The sequence below is a fragment of the Pinus tabuliformis genome, chromosome J (assembly GCF_031772625.1).
Source record: "Pinus tabuliformis cultivar Carrire ecotype Pingquan chromosome J, CPIR1, whole genome shotgun sequence".
Lineage (NCBI taxonomy): Eukaryota > Viridiplantae > Streptophyta > Pinopsida > Pinales > Pinaceae > Pinus > Pinus tabuliformis.
Genome location: NC_142295.1, coordinates 897397281 through 897419110, shown reverse-complemented (window position 1 = coordinate 897419110; position 21830 = coordinate 897397281).

Below are 21830 nucleotides of genomic sequence, written 5' to 3'. Positions count from 1 at the left end.
TCACAGATGAAGATAAGGCTCCAAGATCCGAAAAATAATAAGCTTAAAAAAACTCTTTCTGTAAGGGGTCCTTGGAGGATGAAATTGTATCTATTCTAGCCATAGGAGGGGGAAGATCAAACGTACCCATCAATGAAGAGTACATCCTCACTCCTAAATTCTCAGTAGGCGGACGAGGGTTATCCACTAAGGGAACAGTAGAGTCTGAAGATGCTCGAGGATCGACTGGACAATAATCCAATTGATAAACCTTAACGATTTTCCCTTCATGAGGAAAGCAAATGACACAAAAGAGAGTCGAAACAACGGCCTCCATTTCATATACCCAGTTCCTTCCTAAGAGGATATTGTAGTCTAAGTTAGCATCGATGACCTCTACTTTGATATTAACGACCTTTCCCGCAACAAATATAGGAAAGGCTGGGATAATCCCGTATGGCCTATGAGAATGACCATCAAACGCTGTTAAAAGGGTAGGTGAAGGAACAACCGAAGGCGATCCAATGGCCTTCCAACATGACATAGACATGACACATGTGGAAGCTCCCTCATCTATAACCGTCCGAAAAATATTAGTTTTCTGGTAGGTAGACTTTATCTGGGAAGCCATGTGATGAGGAAGTCTCTTTTTGACATTATGCATATCAAAAGTAAGAGCTAACGAATTATTTGGATCCACTGCCCCCATTTCCGACAACAAGGCACTTCTTTGAGCGGGACACGACTGGAGCACCTCTAAAGCGGACATAGCACATGGACTTTAAGCCAGATCCTCAACAATAGAGTAATTCTGGGCTGCCCTAATATTAGGGTTAATAGTCACGCATTTAGCGGAACCTTTCGGTACCCGTGGTATAGTCTCGACAGAGGGTCGCTCAATATGAAGTGGGTTGTTAGTTTAGGGAACTGTTTTATCCTTGGAAGTTTCACCTTCACCATAATCGTGTGACCATGTGGCCACATTAGCGTGAGAAACCATCATGAAAACATTTGATGATTTGTCCCCTTCCTGGTTGCCCCTTGCGGAGGTACCAGGGTTTGAACTCGCGCGAGCAAGAAGTTACTACCCTTGGGGAAAAGGGTTGGTTAACACAGCTTGAGAACTAGAAGTCCCTTGCTGCCCTAACAAGCGCTGAGCGTCTTGAATCTTTGGACAGAGATGAGTTAAATGGTCTCCACTGCATAACTTCCATGGAAACTTGACTTTCTTTTTAGACTCATTTCTACCACCACCAGCATTATTTCCAGCATTATTTGCATCATTCTCCCCATCTTAACTCTTTTTCTTACCTCATCCTTTCTTCTTCCCATTGGAATTTTGATTTCCTTTGAGGTTGGTAGATTAGACAGCATCGACTGAAGAGGGTTGGGAAGACACAGGGTTAGACGATGTGACTTGGTTGTTAGGAGCAGTTTGCAAAGACAACTGCTGCAATTAGCTCAACAAGTTCACTGCATTTGTGTCTACCGATCCAACGATACCATCTGCATGGGGGCCTAGCTTCGACTTGGCTATATCAACCTTAGACCCTGGAGCATCTAGCAAGATTTTTTGTAGGATCCCAGACTGAGAGTAAATCAATTCTAATTGTTGGGCCGTAAAAATGGCTTGCTCCTCATAATAGACTTCGGACATGGAGACATCCTTAGAGATTTCAGGTTGTAAAGATTTCAAAAACCATTCGAGATGGTATTCCGGAGGGATTTCGGCTTTAATGAGCTTCTTTCTCCTTCTCCATTCCTGAATATGGTCCAAAATGTGAGTTTCCGTGTCCTAACGGAAATTAGCTAGAAGTTCAGTTCTGGCATCATAACGGATGGGCAACTGGAAATGATTTAAGAAAATATTAGCTAAGTTAGTGAAAGATGAAAATTTTCCCCCTGGCAACTCTATATACCACTTGGCCGCATTAATAGTCAAGGTGCGTTGAAAAAGTCTCAACCTAATTGAGTCATCAATAAGGGATTTTGATGAGCACCACAAATGGAATGTGGTTACATGGTTGCCTGGGTCTTCACCTCCTTTCCCTTCGAATTTTGGAATGTCCGAAGGGAGTTTGGTTGGGACCGAAGGCGAGGCTGGGTTGTATTTGATTGGATCGTTTGTTAATTTCGTGAGATCTGGCAAGTTCAAAGTTGCCAGAAAAGGAAGCCTAGGAGGACCTTGGGGGTTCCACCCTGACTGGGTGGAGCTCCCAAAGTTTTGAAAATATTGGCCTGGATTTTGAAAGGCACCAGGCTGCCCGAAGTATCCAACAGAACCAGTTGAACCAAAAGGCAAGCCTTGTGATCCAACAAAACTCAGAGTTTTACCAACTCCGACCGCAAAACCTCCATAATCATCGAAGCTTCCTCCTAAAGGATTATAAGGAGTGGATAACCCCTGATAAGGATTCCAAGCAGTAGCTAAGGGAGGAATACTTCGAAATGAACTAATTGTGGAGTATGGCCCATTCCCTTGTTGGCCGAAAAATGGATTCCCAGTTCCCATGCCACTAACCGCAGGGTTAGTCCAACCTTGGAAAGGATTGATGCTTTGTCCTGTAGAAGAAAAAGGCATAGATCCTATTGTCGGGTTGGAATGTGGTGTATGACCACTTCCAAAAGGAAAACCCTAGAATGAAGCTGATCCACCCATCATCGATGTGGAGGCACTAAACGGAACTGATGGAATACCGTGTGAATGGGTGCCAAATGGGAAGAATCCAGTACTAAAAGCATTGGCTTGGGAATTTCCACTCGTAGAAGGAATGGAGGTAGACCCAACAAAAGATGTGCTAACAAAAGACCCAAATAAAGATGCAGAGGGGATGGAAATAGTTCCTCCCCCTTGTACTGATGTTGGAGTCTACATAGTTGTAGCACTTGTAGTAGAAGCCATGCTCCCAGTAGTGGTCATCGATGGTAAGTGTGTAGTGTGACCTGGACTTGACGGTCTATGCGTTGGAGACCCAACATATTGTAATACTTCCAGATAGCTAGAAGGTAAGGGAGAATTCAGAGCCACTAATGACTCTTGAAATTCTTCTACTTCTATGTTATCTTCCATCTGAAAGAGAACTCGAGAAAGAACTGGAGTGTTCCTCTCTTGTTTTGTGGAAGTACCAGGCCTATTCTGAACACTAATGCCCCCGAGAGGAGGATCAATCCCCGATGCGTCAGCTGCCATGGGATGAAACCCACTGGCAGTATTACCTCTGTGCCTTCTAGGAGAAGGCTCTAAACTTGGTGGTGAAAGACCACGAAGTCTTCAAGACCGTCTAGGTGATCGGTCAGCCACTTTGAATTTTTTTATTAAGATCTAGCTAAAGACTCAAAAAATTGAAAGCTAGGCCAACTAGGAGCACAGAGAACACACTAAAAAGTCCGTAAAAGATATCAGCCAATCAAACAACTTTCGAGTATTTCCACTCCGGGTGATGAGGACCAGACACCAAAATACAAGAAAGTGAAGTAAGGGGCCTTCCAAAGATAATCTGGGATAATGATGGCCCAGTTTTATCAGCGAAGGTAACAGAGGAAGTTACGCTGACCTCCTAACAACAGCCTGCACTATGCAAGCCCCCAAGCTTTGCAAGGGTGCCCTCCAGTAGTAACGTTGAGAGTGATACAACGTCGACCTCAGGTGCCATGGGATTCCCCTCCGTAGCCACCTGTGTAGATCCCTAGGAGTGGCAACTAAGGTTACCAACTCGTATTAGAAGCCAGGCGAAACATTCTTGAGGTTAGATCCAACAAGTAGGAGAGGGGGTATCTCTCTTCCCTGTCTTCAAAAACCCTTGTGCTTAACTCCCAGATTCGGAGCTTTCCTGGTCTGCCTAACGCTATTGGATTTTCACTCACTATTCAGACTCCTATGTTTGACATTTTAAATGGCCTTGGAGAGTTATCTCTCCACTCGCCTAATCCAAGGCCCTAAAATATCCTAAAACTTGTTGGTGTGTCTAACTTGACAATTATAAAAAGTTCTAGTATATTTTAATTAGCTCTTGTTTTTAAATGGGTTGTTCTTTAAGTCAAGGGATAAGTGGAAGTGAAACTAGTGGTGTTTTGATGCAAAAGAAATTAATAAAAACCAAACTACATGCAAATGCACTTGTTTTCATTTTTCGATGAAAGAAATTTCTACTGGGTTTAGAGGAACTTCATAAAAACAAAAAAAAATCTTTTCTTTTCTTTTACTCACTCTTCACACTCACAAAAATTAACAAAACTATGGATGCCTAAAAAGATGTGAAACTCTATACTAATGTAATGAGTACATGCTGATGCAAGACTTAAGACTACTCTAAATCAAGAAATGAAAGTTACTTGTTTATCAATTTTTAATTTGCCACTTAAAATGTTTAGATGGAATATGAGTTGCTAATGTTCATTTCGTCTAAACACTAAAAACAAGTTTCAAGACAAACAAAAATGCACTTTCATTCACTAAAAGAAAGTAAATCAAAACAAAGTTCAAGAAAGCAAAACCAAATTTTTCAAAAAGTTTTCTTCAAAAGCAAGAGCAGAAATGTCTTTTCAAAAGTGCTCTCAACAAGACTGAAACTTTATGATCGAAAAATAGGCACCAAACACTTTGCAATCTGGCAACACAAAATGGATGAAAACTCAACAACAAAGATGTGTTTCAAGATTCTTTTAACAATCAAAAGCAATAATGAGAGGTTTGGCAACAAAGACCAAAAGATCAAAAAGACAATTTTCAAGAAAGTGTCAATCAACAACTTTCAAAAACAAGAAAAGTAGATGGTCACAAAATTGTAGTTTTAACAAGCAAACACAAAAGGTCACCAAAACAAGCTTTGACACAAAGACTGAGATCAGCCTTTCTGCTCTGACCAAACAGAGCAACCAAGACTTCTAACAAGAAATCTTGTGTGCTTAACAAGACGATGATGCTTGCAATAAAACCAATAAGACCAACACTTTCCAAAATCAAAGAGAATTTGAAATTAAATACTTGCTGTAAAACTAAAAACTGACATAGAATAGTAACTGTTCAGGACTGAATCAAACCACCAGACAGACCTTTAGAACCAAAAAGATTTGAAAAATATTGAAAATTGCAAGATATACGCAACTATATTGATGTATAGTTGCGTGTATACGCGACTGAGCCTAAGGAAACCTATGTATATGCTGGTTTACTTAAGGAAACAAGTGTATATATGCCTCTGTAAACAAGAAAAAAAGTGTATATAAAAGATTTCAAGAAAAAACAAAAACAGTCTGAAGAAACTGACCAAACTTACAATTCAAGTTCCTACAGGAACAGACTGCCCAGTAACAGCAAGCAAACAGACAGCTGAGCCCTGATTGGCTTGAATACACCCAAACTAGGAACAACAATACTGTTGTCCCCAGTGGAGTCACCAATTCTGTTAAGGGACAAATTCCCCTAAGGTCTTTCGGTTGAAACCCTAGCAGATTAGAGGTTGTCTATACAGAGAAACACACATTCCATACAGCCATAATGCTAATATAAGCAAACTATATGATAAGGGGCGTACCTTGGGGTCCTACATTCGAGAAGATCCTTCCAGGGTCCAAACCCTCTTGGAGTTCCTTTTGCTCCTTCAACCTGCAAAACAATCAATTCAAGAAAGTACAACAGTATATGGACTAAACATCATAAAGAAATCATCTTCACAGTATATTGAAAAGCAGTTAGTTATGCAATTAAACAACTTTTCATATATGAATCATAACATGGATATCATAAACATGAAGAAGATTTATATTAGGAACAAAGAAAAGTGTTTCTTTTATTATAGATAAATAAAGTACAGAAAGGAATAATTTCACCTCATTCGTCCTTTTGCAGGCTCCAAGTGGAATCGTCCTTTGGATTCATCCAGTCTCAAGCCTTTAACAAACTCCTTCCATGACTTACTCCATGATATCTCAAGTAGTAGATGGACATCATCACATAAGGAAACAAGGGTTTCCTGTAAATGGGGGAAGTGCAAGAGGCACTAGGATCTTCAGACCTGGTCAGGGAAACCTTAGCATAATAACCTTTCTCTCCCTTCTCTCCTCCCTTAGGCCTTCCCATTGAAGCCTTTTTATACTTCTCCCAAAGTAGTTTTTTAGTTGGGAATTCGTTGGGAACAGTTGGGCCACGGGCACTAACAGGCGATCAACAGGTAAAACCTGCGATCTCCACACGAAATTAAGGAGATTTAATTTTTTTAAGTGTTTTAAGACATATAAGTGGGTTGGGTATACATAGACCCACGTACACACGCATTTAGCTCAGGGCAATGTCGCGTATAGGGAATAAAACATTGTTTTTTAAATTTTGGACCAGGTCAGGAAGGAGAGGTTGCCCTGGGCCATGAGTGCAGCATCACAAACCTCAAGATTGAGATTTGAAGCTATAACAGAAACAACATGTGTAGAGAATCTAGGTCGGTGAGCCTCGCAGTTTGTGAGAAAGAGTGAGCAAATCACAAAGTATTTTCTTATTTCATTACTTGTAGAATATCTAATTTGTTTTCAAAGTAATTTATACTTATGAGTCATATGTCTTTTTGTGCAAATTCTACTCATTTTTATATTTTCAAGGTATTTCATGGATCCAGAAATAGAGAATGAACAAATGGAATAGGATCTTACTAATGATGACATCACCATCGAGGCTCTCAAGCATCTTGTAAATTCCCTTGAGGCTGATTAAGGGGTGAAGGGTTCTTGCAACAGTCCATGCATCTGCAATGTTGGCATATTGAGAATCTAAGCTTCTTATTCAGGTCTTCTTCTCCTTTACTATGGTAAATGGCCCCCCAAACTCATCAAATGCCAATGTCATCTGTGCAAACAATAACAAAATGAAGCACATAGATTAAAGACTGAACATACAAGCGTAGATGCAAAAAATAGCAATGGAATTTGAATAAGAAACCTAACGTTCATGTACTCTCTATGTGGAAGACTAAATGTGGTGTGAAAATGCATTGAAGTTACAAATGGAACATACCTTAGCGCCATCAGTAGACCAAAGAGCCGATCATGGGGTTCGATATCAGGTTCTACAATCTCGTTTTGGCTTCTTCCTTGGCACCATCAATAGACCGAAGAGCCAATGTTGGGGTTCAATACCGAGTTCCGCAATCTCACTTTGGCTCCTTCCTTTTCAAAAATGAACAAATCCTCTTAGTCTTGGAACGTAAATGAATTAACGCTTAGCTTTTTCAAAAATGTTGACATTTTCCCTCTCCAAAAAACAATAGATATAATTTTAGTTGTATTTGAGCAACTAAGTACGCTTACTCTTACATATTTTTTTGGTTTATGTTTGAAAACATTTATCACATAGTGGTATTTATCATAATAACAATAATTATCTAATTTTAAGGTTAGGGTTTATATGCAATGATTTTGTTGTTAAATTTTACTAGGCAGAATTTGAGATCTCTCAAAGGAAACAAGTGCTTTTAACTTGGTTGTATGGAAAAAATTTATGTATTATTGGATATTATGTGGGTGCAAGAAAAAGATAGTATATAGTAAGTGGATTTAATAGCTAAAAACAAGTGTTAGTTCCTTAAAAGTCATAGGACAAATTTGGAAGGGGTAGGGTATGTATCCTTCTCTATGTTAAATAAATTCAAATTATTGTGTGAATGGGGTTGTAAGACCCTTTGTTTTCATCTTGAGAAAATGGAGTTCTCTCCTAGTCACTCGCATATTTTAGGTTATCATAAGAAAAATAGGTTATTTACCTTAAGATGTGAACATTTCATTTTAAGCAGTGTGATAATACAATTTCGTTAAGGCATTAACAAATAGAACAAGCATGCACATTTTGGATGCTAGTGTTATGTTATACTTGAGGCAAGAGTGCACATCTAGGAAGACTCTAACAAGGGTTGAAGAGGTGGAATAGTTGTGAAACAAAATTAAGACATTTGACGAGTTGTATGAAGGAAACTTGGCACTAGTACTAAGTGAACATTCCTTGATTAATGTTGATACCCTCTCCTTGGCACAACCACTTTGCAAGATGAAGAAGAAATGTGAAATACATGTATGACACACTAAAGAAGTTCGCAAGGTTGTTGCAACATATATAGATGGTTATGTCATGTTTCAAAAGGAGGTGTTGGCACTTGGAAGGTGACCATTGGACTAGATTTATCATGGAGTGCCAAGGAGGTGTAGGGATTTGATAAGGAGCATATTATACAAATTCAACAAATAGGCCATATTGGGTTAGGATATTACTATTTTGGGATATCCAAATTTGAAGGTTCATTTTATAGTGGTGTAGTCTAAGCACTTGTGCAAATGCCACATCTTAATGGTATCTTCGACTTTTGGTGTGTGTTAGTGGAGTTAGTGCATTGTGTTTAATGAGCACTAGCTAGAATGTGTTCCATGAAGGTAAAAAGCCCACAAGTTGGATATGACTGAACCATTTGGCATCATAAGGTGTGTTATGACCTAGTTTGGAGGAGACAACTGGAACGATATTAGAGTGTTATGGGTTGTGCCATCGACTTAGGTCCATTTACATGGGTTGAGGTGTAGAGGTACCCCGCAAGTTCAAGAAAATTATTCTTACCTATATAAAGTCTTTATGATATCAGATTAATGATTTTTTGTTGAAGAATGGAAGAGGAAAATAATAGAGGAGATATGTTTAGGTTTGTTGTAAATTAATCAAAAGGAAGTGAGAATGTATCTTTTTAGGAGGATTGTTCAAGTTGTCTCTTTAAATATGACTAAATTTTAGTTGTGGCTAAGGAGTTGGCCTCAAAATCATTAATTGGGTACTCTAGAAATCCAAGACCTAAAATATCTAAGCTATTCAATTAGATAGATTCATCTTGGGAAAAGGTTGCAAAGGCTAAGTTGAAAATTTTCCCTCTTTAATGTGGGTTTTAAACCTTCCATTTGAGAATGCTAAAAACAAGGTCACAATCTTGAAAGGAGGTCCTTAATTTTACCAAAATCAATGCCACTACTTAATCCATGGTGTGATTCTTTCTATTTGGGTTTGGCCTCGAATGATGAGATCTATATTTGAGTCAATTTATCAGTTTGTCATTTCATTTATGTGTTGAGAAGATCTTAAGGGTTATAGGGGATAAAATGGTTATTTTCAATACCCCTCCCTTGAAACCTTGTAAGAAGATGGTGTGCCCCATTTTGTTGTCATAATATTCAACCTCAAGCTCTCTTGTGAGGATGTCATTGAAGGGAGGGTATGCAAAGGGAGTGGAAAAAATAAAAAATTCATGTTAAGTCAAAGGAGGAGTATGTATTATAGGTGTCTCTAGAGGTTTTAACAAAGGTGAAGGGGAATGGAGTTTACCTCCTATTTCAATGCCTTCTATTCCACCATTCGAGGTGCTAGAGGGCATTGAATTTAAGGGTCATAGGTGAAATTTCACAAAGATCTTAAAAATTAGAAGGTATGTGTGATTTAGTGTAGGATTGATTCTTAAATAATTGACTTTTTAGGTGATATTTCCTAGCCTTTTTTGCTATGGAACCCCCTGAGTGGACAGTTTGTAGCATTTTGGTCTTACTTGTGACATCTACAACATTTGAATGGGATGCCCTCGTAGTCTAAAGTCTTAAAATAAGTGACGCATTGATGTTGGAGTTTCATTTCATCCCATAACTCTTCTCTGGTATCCGAATTTACCAATACCCTTGCACCTTCACCTCCACATAGTATTTGAAAGTGAGGTTGACCTCTAAGAATTCCCCCAAATTGTTTCCAATTTCCTTGAGACCCTGCTTCAACTTGAATTGTACTTTTAGTCCTAGAAGTTGAACCTAGATAGGGGCCTTATCTAGTATTTCCAAAGTGGGATAAAAAAGAAGGGTCCAATTCTTAAGCATGAAAGGGGTGGAGTAGATACCCCAAACATTATTTAGACGCAATGAACCTCCTCAAACTTGCTGAAAATAAAATCAGGAAACATCTTACTACTATCATGTCAAGGAGTGTTAGGGAGTGCCACGAAAACACAAGGGAGAACTACTTCAAAATACATGGAAATGAATGAATGAGTGTGTTAAAAGGAGTGGCAATGAGTATCAGGTGTGTTAAGGAGGGAGTGACAAGGTTATATGCTAGAGAGTGTGAAGGCATGTTAGAGTGTTAGGGCATGTCATGGAGTGCTAGGGTGTGCTAGGGAGAGCCAAAGCATGCCAGGCAATGTAGGGGATGCTAACACATGCCACATAGTGCCAAGGGATGTTAGACGTGCCATGTGGTATGGCATGTCAAGATGTAAACTATGTTGCTTAGTTGTTTTATGGCCATAGTTGGATGTGAGCCTTGACTTGGTAACTTCTTGTCAAATGAGTTGAGATTGGACATGCGTAGCCCAAGATGAGTTATAGGCAGTTCTTAGGAGAACAAGGCATAATCTAGTTGTAGTAATCGTAACTTGGTCAAGTTTTTGTAGACGAGGAAGGACTTGGTTGGGTTCCCAAGTTCCAAAAAAAGTAAGGGTAGTTGTGAGGGCATGATAGATAATGGGTGCCAAGGAATGAAAAGGAATTCTAACACATGCTAGACAATGTCAATGCATACTGGGGAGTGTTAGGGAGTGACAGGGTTGTTACAAAATCTAGGGAATAGTAATTAGGTGATTTCTCTTCTTATGATAACTGCTTGTGAATTATTTTTACTTATTAAGATTGGGATCCTCTATTTACTTAGATTATTATAGTTTTCTTATTCATCAAACAACTACTAATTCATAAACAATTAGGAGACAGGAGACGCAAATAATAGGTGACAATTAGGGCCTAAACTTCTCCATCATGAGAGGAAAATCCGAACAGAATATTCTTCTTATAGAGACTTCAATTGACGAATACGAAGACCATGACCTAGACCCTTGACTCAACAGCCTCTCCAAGACCAAGTCACAAGCCTCCTTGATTCAACTTCCTTCTTTTTCCTTGAGTCAACAATGATCAAGCTTCTTCCTTCAATAACTTGGCTATCCTTCAAATTTTGGTTCCCTAGACCAGATCTGTAGTTCTCAGACCTCCTGTGGAAACCCTAGCATGTGTGGTTGAACAACCTTTTGAACCTTGATCTTTTTCTCTTGGATGGTATGACCTCTTATTATAATTTGGCTTGTAACCTTTCTTATCTTCTTCTTTGATTCAAATTCTTGGATAGTAGCAAGACCTTTGACCTTCTTTGTAGTAGATAGTTCTTCCTTCCTTTGCACGTGTGGAGGTATTAGCCTTAATATAGAATGATAAAAAACAGAAAAATCTTCACTCTTCACTGGTTATCTTCGCACTTCTTATTGTAGACTTACTTAACCGAATTTTCTTGTCCACAAATGGAGTCCGAACTTCCCTATATATAGTGTTTCGTCCATCAAAATAATTTGAATTGTGATATAGGTAAGCGAACTTGACATTCTGGAAGCATCTTTAGGCCAAGATAAGGAAGATTTTGTGACAAGGTCTTTGAGGGCAGATAAGTTTTCTTTTACAATGGATTACATGCCCAAAATGGGTCTTCAATCTTTGACATTGACTCTATGAATTTAATGACTTGATGACCAAACCTAATAGCTCACAATGGGAGCTTTAACTAAAAATAAATTTTCTTGATCATGAAACCCATCATTCAAACATTACAAAATAATTTTATTTTCTTCTTTACATAAATTACATAAAATCATAATTACACATCATTATGAAGACTGGACCTAGTCACACTTTGCAACAAGGGAATCACAAGGGAGAACTAGATCAAAATGCATGGAAATGAATGAATAAGACTGTGTGCCAAGGAGTTTTAGCAAATTCTAGGTGTCCCAAGGATGAAGTGTGCGAGGAGAAGTTCATAATAAGACTTTCAGGAGGCAAGCCTATGGATGCAATAAGGGGCTAGACAAAGAAGTCTCAAACAAAGGGAGTCTTTGGGTTGGGCACAACATTGTTTTTCCAATGCCTTGGTTGGGTACCCAAGTCGTAAAAAAGTAAGGCTATCTATGACGGCATGGCAGCTATGGAGTGCCAAGGTGTGTTAGGGAATGTTAGGAAGTACTAATATATGCTAGATAGTTCCAAGGCATGTTAGGCATAGCCATTTCCAAGGCATTGTTATAGACATATTTGGGCACTGCAACCCCAATCTTATATGTCCATAAACCAAGGGCTACTTAATCCCTAAAAGTGTTGTTTCATACCCTAAAGGATTATGGTCAAATGATTACATCATTCCCCAAAAGTTCCACTTGAAAAACCACTCAGAACTGGCCAAAACTGGACCATACTGACTGCTCCACTGTCAGGGTGTGATGCATACTGACTTCTACACTAGCCAGGTGTGATGCATACTAAAGAGGCCTTCTGTAGGGTGTTAAGTGAGGATGGAAAAATGTCCGAGATAGTTTGCTAAGTGGATGCTCATGGAATCTTCTAGAAACTTCTCATATGACACTTGCCTCTCTAAATTTTCCCAGGGATGAGTAAGAGACCCAAGAAATCTCCAAGTGGAACCAAGAACAACAAGTGGAATGACACTAATCAAAAACCCAGAGATGACTCACACCCTTGCAGACATTTATAAATGGATCCCTCATCTGAGAGATTTAGGGGCTAGAATTTGGTAATTTGCAAGGAAGTGCTGATAGTTTGTCTTTGAGAAAGAGCATTGTATTGTTGGGTGGTCTTGCTTTGCATGAGGTGAAGAGGGCTTTTGATGCTGGGAGGATGATGCTAGATCAGACAGCTGGGTTGTAATTCTCCCTTCTACTTTAATAAATTTCTTTGAGTTTTCCTCCATACAATCGTGTATTTGTCAATGTTGATATTTATGATTGCTATTGTATGTTCATTGTATTTCTGATTCTACAATGCTTATGATATAATAGATCGAGATGCTTTGATAGTTCTTTGTTACTGTGTTTTTACAGGTACTCTTCAAGTGGGATAAGTACACAGACGAGTTGGAATATCTGTCAAGGGAGAGAGAGATCAAGCAAGGACTCAAGCCGAAGACTTAGGTTGGTTCCTTTGTCTCTCTCTTATCTATCATACATAGAGGAAATCGTAAATTTATTTGATTATTTGTTTCTAGGACAGCTGTTAATCCTAGTGGGACTAGCAGATCGAAAAGACACTAGTTTTCCTGAAAACAAAATGGCGACTCCACTAGGGATCGAATAGATGTTTTGTTTGTTTTGTTGTTTTCTTTATAAACTATAGACGGAGCCTGAAGTTAGCCAAATAGCCTTCGAACTGCTCTTGCTCTGCAATTTCAAAGTAGATGAATGCTGCTTCAGTCAATCTCCGGTTTAGTTTATGAGTCGAACATCTGAATTACAAGCATTCTAGATTCCCTTTGGTAGCTTAGTAACCTCTTTAGATCATTCATCTGTACTTCGCTCTTTATTGTCCATAATAGCTCAGCTTAATTCACTAAAACTAGCTGCAAATTTGAGCCAAAACCCATCTCAGTTGTGCTCCCTGGCCCATCGCACTATCTGTCACTGGAAGCCAGTATGTATTGCACTTCCTAAGTGTAGCAAGTGCGATTCATCCTTTTTTTTGTGAAGCACAGGTGCAATGACTGAGTAATCCTATTTCTCTCCTTGAAATTTGGGGTTTTTTGTCCTTGTTTTCAGCTCTGTTTAGTTGTTTTTTACTACTTATGAACAATACCTCATTGCTAAAGCCTACCTACCTTGCATAGTTCAGCCTCCATTAATTAGGATTAGTAAAAAAATTTATGTATTTTTCCATCATTTACAATCCTTTGTCGAAAAATTGTTTAAATCGATCTGTCGTTTTGGTACAAAAAGTGTCGTAACTGTCGTTTTGTGTCAAAAAGAGAAGTATCGTCAAGTCTTCATTCCCTAAATAATCGATTGAACTATTTGTCATGCATTTGATTCGATTTGTTAATATTTGAAGTGTTGAAAGAATTTTCTATTCGAAATTGAAAAAGTGTCGTTTAGTCTTCCTTTCCATTTTGAAAAGAAATTGTCAAAATCTCGCTTTGATTAAAAATATTTCATATATGTACTACTTATTTTTGCTTTTTTTGCATTTTTACATTAAAGGGAATGAAAAACAAATACATGTACTTGCATTTTCATTTAGACTGTGTGCGAAAAATGATTTAGGAAAAGTGCATTTAGTGTGTGCTCTTTGTTCTTTTGTTGAAAGAAATTAAATCTTCTTTCCTTGGTAGCTAGGATTTTCATTGCTAAAAATAAACAATGATTGCCTATGATTGTAGATTGCATTTTTAGGAATTTTACATCTACATCACGCGGTGAACCATTGAAAGGAAAACTTCTAAACAAGATCAACTCTAAAATAAATTTCAGTAAACTTAACAACACTTTGGAACGTAACGCAACACATCTAGAGGTCTAGGCTAGAAACGTGTTCTGGTGTCGTAAAATCTAGTAACTATCATTTTCATTGAAGGTTGGGTGATTCCTCCTCTTTGATACGAAAAGTGCTAGCACAGACTTGTGCTCCTCGTACCGTCGAGTATATATTGGGAGACCACAATAGGCTTACATCCTTTATCCATAGGAAGCTGTGTCTGCCGCCCTATTGGTCGCAATGCACTGAACATAACATTCGAGAAGATTGACAATCGTACATAAGTCCTTGGTAATTTCTCTTTAATTTATCACCAAGGTGTATATTGTACTTTTGTGATTGGTTTGGTAATCCCTCTGTCTAGATTTCCAGAGTAGTCACTTTCGTTCCTTTTTTACTCTTTAAAAGAAAAGGTCCATCTGAGCACTTGTCACTTCAGGCTCATTAAAAATCGAAGGGGACTAGAGTCGTCTTTAGCTTTTTCTTGACTCTTAAAAATTTTAAAAGCAAAGTTGTGTCAAATTGTAATTAAAATTTATTAATTTGGAATAACATCCCTATCCCTTCATTGATCTTAGGTTGAGATAATGGAGTCCACCAATCAAGGAATCCCTTTCGAAGGGAATCCTAGTCCATTTTCTTCTTGGGGAAATATTGGTGCTCCGTATATGGCTACATTGTCCGTTCTGGGAATCACAATTGGCCTACCAGTATGGCTTTTCTCAACCTTTGTCATTCAAAATACCGTGATTCCGCAGCAATCGAATCAGCAACCAGTTAATACTGAAGTTAACCCTTCAGCTTCTTCTTCGTTTGTTTCTCCCTCCCCTTCTTCCTCTTCGCTTGGTGAAAATAGTGATGCTAGTAACTAGGTGACTGAGAAGAAGAAGAAAGGGAAGGAGAAGAAGAAGAAGAAGCCAATTAAGTAAGGGGGAAACCATGAATCATCCAGTGAAAATCCACACATTAAATCTCCTAGATTTCCTTGTGTAATTTGCAGAGGAGACCATTTTCATTGAGATTGTCCTTGCCTTCCATGGATCTTGAGAGACTCGTCTCCCCGTTCGCACCGTCTGGTGTCATCAACCTCTGGTGATCATGTTGGCAGCACACCATCAGCTAGTGAAAATGAAGTTCATAGACAAAAAGGAAAGGTCAAAATTCCATGTAAGTTATGTGAAGGGGATCATACCCCCCCGTTGTCCTTTTTTGGATGAGGCCAAGAGAATCTTTCATAACTGTCCTGCTTCACTGCAGTGACTTCCACCTGGATACAAGAAACTTTCCCCAAGTCCTTTACCAGTTGAAAATCCGACTGACATGAGTCAATCGTCAATCAAAACATCCATCATTGAAAGTGAATCTCCTGAGTCCATCATGGACCAAATTCAACAGGTCGAAATGGCAATCGACCCAGTTTTACCTTTAGAAAGTTCACTTTCAGATGATACCATTCCTAAAGAGAGTGAGAATGATACTATTCAAATTCTTTTTGTCACTTCAGAGACTGATGAACTAGGGGGCAATCCACCGGTTCCTTCACAACAGCAATAGACTCTCCCAATTTCCGCTACTCAAGGGATTAATTCAACCATTTATTCGGTACCCCCTCCAGGTAGTCTAGTCACTTCCTTTGATTGGAATCAACTAGCAAGACCTTGCCTTCCTTCTAATGTACCATTCCATATCATAGTACAAGTGTACAAAATGGTCATGTCTAGTGCTATCATAGATGAAGGGGCATCAGTGAGTATCCTTTCCTCAACTACTTGGAAAGCGCTCGGTTCACCATCGCTTATGCCTGTCATACAAAATCTGTCAGGCTTCAACAAAGGAACCAGTCAACTATTAGGGATCCTTCTTAAGTTTCCCATAACTTTGAGAAGAAAAATCGTTCACTTGAACATGATGGTAGTCCAAGGACTGTTAGATTACAATCTACTCCTCGGATGTGACTATGTTTATAACATGGAAGCTATTGTTTCAACGCTCTTTCGAGTGATGTGTTTCCCGCATGAAGGCAAAATTGTCACTATTGACCAGCTTTCATTCCCCGGTTCAAACATAGCTCCAAGTCAATCATCATCCCTAAATGGTCCTTTTGCGTTGAGAATGTCTCTTCAACCTTCATTCCATCCACCTGACTGCCAAGAGTAGTCCAGTGAATGTAACAAAGCTTAGGGGAAATGCACCCTTGTCTATTTTGAGATGAACCCAGCTGAAAAGATAAATTTCCATGTGGTTACTGGAGACTCTCCTTTTCTCGATGCCTGGGGGCATGCAAACCTTTTTATGCAAACTAAAAACAACAAATTTCATTTTTTAGCTTTTTAGCTTTTTAGTTTAACTTCTTAGATTAGGTGATTGGTCTCACACACCATTCACTTTTGTTTGTGCCACAAATGAAGCAAAGGAAGTGTTTTGTCCAAGCTATTGATGAAACTATCCTACCTAACCTCAGTAGTTCCTTAGCTTTCTAGTTTTTCTAACTTTTTTAACTTTTTAGTTTTGTCGTTTCTAGCTTACGTAAAAAGAATCATGAGAAATGTTTCTGCAAGGTTCAAGCTCGTTAAAAAATAAACCCGCCACTGAGCATATGTTCCCCCAGAGTTCAAGCTTGTTAAAAAATGAACCCACCTTTGGTAAATAACCTTTGTGATTGCCATTATATCAGCCTTTTGAGCCTTGGATGTGTTCCTTCCATCACCTCCATTCTTTTGGCCGATCATACGCTTCCACTTGATTGTTTACCTTTTTTGAGGAACAACTACGACAAGTGGTCCTGTTATCCACCCTCTTCACATCACCATGTTTTGAGAAGTTCCAAGATTACCTGGAACCAATAGCTACCCTAAACGCCACTCATTCCTCAAAAACGAGCCTCCTTTAAACTCTTTTTAGACTCGGTAAATATGAAAATATTGTCAAGCAATTGGCCTTTCCAGCTTGCTAAAGTGATTGGAAGTGCCATCCCTCCTGTATATTTTAATCGTTTTCAGACCCGAGGGATTATCTTACGAAAAAGTTTGAGCGCTTGTCTTTTTCGGCTCGCTAAAGTGATTGGAAAAGTCATCCCTTCTGTATTATTTTATCGTTTTCCGGACTTAAGGGATTATGCTATGAAAAAGAACTACTAGAGTTTCCTTTTTGTCCCTTTTCAAACTCTCTAAACATGAAAAGGACCTAGTTATCCTTGTCATTAAACTCGTTAAAACAATAGCGACAAACTTGTCCACCCAAACAAGAACGAGTTTCACTATCACTAGGCTCGCTAAAACATAGCGACAGGTTTGCCCAAAGGGAAAATTATAGAACAAGCATATGTTATCCTCCTCAAGCTTGACAAAAATAAAGAGTTACTAGTCAGCAATGACTGGGGAAAAAGGGAAGAAAACTTGAAGAATTTTATTGGTAGCAGGTCGCTCTTGAACATGACACTTTCACTCCATCACCATGATTGAGTCGGGTTTGGTTATTCCATTCACCACTCATATCACCATTGGTCCTCGATACCATCCATCTTTTGGGGTTAATGCTACCAATCCATCGTAGTGTCGCCGATATGTTCAAGAGAAGTCATTCAAAGAACTCACCATCTAGTTAATGCCCCATCTGCTGCAATACCTTCACCCTCCATTTTTCATGACCATCATTTCTGAACCTTATGTCGTCAGATCATTTTCACCTCGAGAAAATCATTTGCTTCGTTTCGTGTCATAGATGTGGGATACATTAAGGCCCTCCTACGACGGGTCACTTCTTGTCAACATCAGCTCATTATCCAAGAATTTGACTTAGAAACAACCCTTTCAGTACTTTGAAGCTTACATGCCTCAATGGCAAGTTTCTCACTTCTGGCGATAGGTTGACATCAATGACCTTTGACCGAAAGATTTTGCATGGTGTTTGACATCAAATCATATATTCACACCACGTGAATTGTACTGTAGTACCTTGAGGGTCATCATCATCATCGGTGATTCCTCTCGCATCTGTTAACAGCTTACATTATTGGCTTGTAATCAGGCGATGTATTTCCATGTTCGACTTCAGGATATCTTTTCACATGGATCGACTTGTACATCAAGCAAAGATTGAACGAGATTGAAGACCCTGAATCTAGTTTCATCCATCCAGGCTGTGATATATTCAGGAATATAAAGACATCAAATGTACACATAAGCTACACAGATGATCATCCGAGCTAAGGGATGATGACTCTACATACAAAGAATCACCAGTCTACAACTGTAGATGATTATTTGTTCTATGTACATAAAAATGAATTTATAAAGTTGAGCATGGAAATGCCCTCTTCAGCTATATCATGAAAATAATATGATGATGATGTATTGTGTTGTATCTCATACAGGTCACCTTCTAGTTCTAATACCTCGGATCCTCATGATAAAGCATTTCACCTGACATCAAAAGATTTACGACTTCATGCTTTAGGGGGTAACTATTATACACATATTTGGGCACTGCAACCCCAATCTTATATGTCGACAAACCAAGGGCTCCTTAATCCCTAAAAGTGTTGTTTCATACCCTAAAGGATTATGGTCAACTGATTACATCATTCCCCAAAAGTTCCACCTGAAAAACCACTCAGAATTGGCCAAAACTGGACATACTGACTGCTCCACTATCAGGGTGCCATGCATACTGACTTCTACACTAGCCAGGTGTGATGCATACTAAAGAGGCCTTCTGTATGGTGTGATGAGCAAGGATGGAAAAATTTCCGAGACAGTTTGCTAAGTGGATGCTCATGGAATCTTCTAGAAACTTCTCATATGACACTTGCCTCTCTGAATTCGCCCAAGGATGAGTAAGAGACCCAAGAAATCTCCAAGTGGAACCAGGAACAACAAGTGGAATGACACTAATCAAAAACCCAGAGATGACTCACACCCTTCCAAACATCTATAAATGGTTCCCTCATTTGAGAGATATAGGGGCTGGAATTTGGTAATTTGCAAGGAAGTGCTGATAGTTTGTCTTTGAGAAAGAGCATTGTATTGTTGGGTGATCTTGCTTTTCATGAGGTGAAGAGGGCTTTTGATGTTCGAAGGATGATGTTGGATCAGATAGCTAGGTTGTAATTCTCCCTTCTACTTTAATAAATTTCTTTGAGTTTTCCTCCATACAAACATGTATTTGTGAATGTTGATATTTTTGAATGCTATTGTATGTTCATTGTATTTCAGATTCTGTAATGCTTATGATATAATAGACCGAGATGCTTTGATAGTTCTTTGTTACAGTGTTTTTATAGGTACTCTTCAAGTAGGATAAGTATGGAGAGGAGTTGCAAGCTCTGTCAAGGGAGAAAGAGATCAAGCAAGGAGTCAAGCATAAGACTCGGGTTGGTTCCTTTGCCTCTCTCTTATCCGTCATACATAAAGGAAATCACAAATTGCTTTGATTGTTTGTTTCTAGGATAGCTTCCAATCCTAGTGGGAATAGCGGATGGAAAAGACACTAGTTTTCCTAGAAACAGGCATGCCAAGTGCTAATACCTACTAAGATGTGGCAAGTGCCATGGTGTGGGGTGAACACATGCCAGGGAATGTTAGGGCGAACTGTCAAGAAAAAACAAGGGAGAACTAGTTTCTAATTTATGGAAATGAAGATTTAATGAGTTCTAGATGTGCTAAGGAGGGAATTACAATATATTCTAGATAGTTCGAAGGCATGCTAGAGTGCTAGGGAAGCATACCAAGGTGTGCCAATGTGTGATGGGTTTTAGGGAGTTCCAAGGAAACACAAGGGTGCACTAGGTCAAAATGAATGAAAATGAATGAATAAGAGTGCATGATAGGGAGTGTCAACAAGTTCCATGTGTGTTAAGTAGGGAGTGACATGGTATTTTAAGTAGCGCAAAGTCATGTTAGCATGCTAGAGCGGCATGCGACCAAGATGTACCAAGTGCTAAGGTGTGCCGACACATGCTAGGAAGTGTTAAGGAGTGCTAGGAAAACATAAGGGAGCAATAGGTGAAAATAATGCATGCAAATGAACAATTAAGAGTTTGTGACATAAAGTGTCACGGAGTTCTAGGTGTGCTAAGGAGGGAGTGATAAGGTATGCTAGGTAGTGTTAAGGCATGTTAGAGTCCAAGGAAACATTCAAAGATGTGCTAGGTGCTATGGTGTGCCAATGCATGCCAAGCAGTGTTATGGAGGGCCAGGGAAACACAAGGGAGAACTAGTTTCAAATGCATGGAAATGAATGAATAAGAGTGTGCGACAAGGAGTGTCATCTATTTCTAGGTGTGCTAAGGAAGGAGTGAAAATGTATCCTAGGTAGTTCTAAGGAATGCTAGAGTGCTAGGGAAACATGTCAAGATGTGCCAAGTTCCAGGGTCTACTAATGCGTGCCAGGGAGTGTTAGGGATTGCAACGAAAAAAAAAAGGAGAACTAGTTCAAAATGCATGGAAATGAATGAATAAGAGTGTGTGATAGGGAGTATCAACGAGTTCCTAGTGTCACTAAGGAGGGAGTGACAAAGTTATATGCTAGTTAGTGCCAAGGAATGCAAGAGTGTCACGACATGTCAAGGAGTGGTACAATGTGATAGGAAGTGTTAAAGAATGCCAAGGAATGCAAAGGATGCTAATGCGTGCCACATAGTGCCAAGGGATTGTTAGACATGGCAAGTGCTATGGCATGTCAAGATGTAAACTATGTTTCTTAATTGTTTTATGGCCATGGTTGGACGTGAGCCTTGACTTAGTAACTTGTTAAGTGGGATGATTTAAGAATGGACATGAGTAGCCTAGGATGAGTTATAGGCCATTCTTAGGTGAACAAGGCTTAGTATAGTTGTAGTAACTATAACTTGGTCAAGATGTTACAGTCGAGGTAGGACTTGGTTGGTTCCCGAGTCTTCAAAAAAAATAAGGGTAGTTATGAGAGCATGATAGCTAAGGAGTGTGAGGGTGTGCCAAGGAATGAAAAAGGGTACTAACACATTCCATACAATGTCAATGCATGTCGAGGAGTGTTGGGGAGTGTCAAGGAATCACAAGGGAGAAATAGGTCAAAATGCATGGAAACGAACGAGTGAGAGTGTCTTCAAGGGCGTGTCAGTGAATTACAGGTGTCTTAATGACGAAGTTTGCTAGGATAATTTCAAAATAGGACTTGCAAGAGGTAAGCCTACAATTGTGATAAGGGATGGATAAAGCAATTTTAAATAAAGGGAGACTTTGGTTAGGGACACCATTATTTTTTCAATGACTTGGTTGGGTTCCCAAGTCGCAAAAAAATTAAGGCTATCTATGATGGCATGAAAACTAGGGAATGCCGAGGTGTACAAGGAATTCTAGGAAATGCTAACACATCCTAGAAAGTTCCAAGGCATGTTAGGCATGCCAAGACATTCCAAGTGCTAAGGCATGCCAAGATGTGCTAGGTGTTAGAGTGTGGCACCAACGCATGCTAAGGAGTGCCAGAGAAACACAAGGGAGAACTAGTTTCAATTG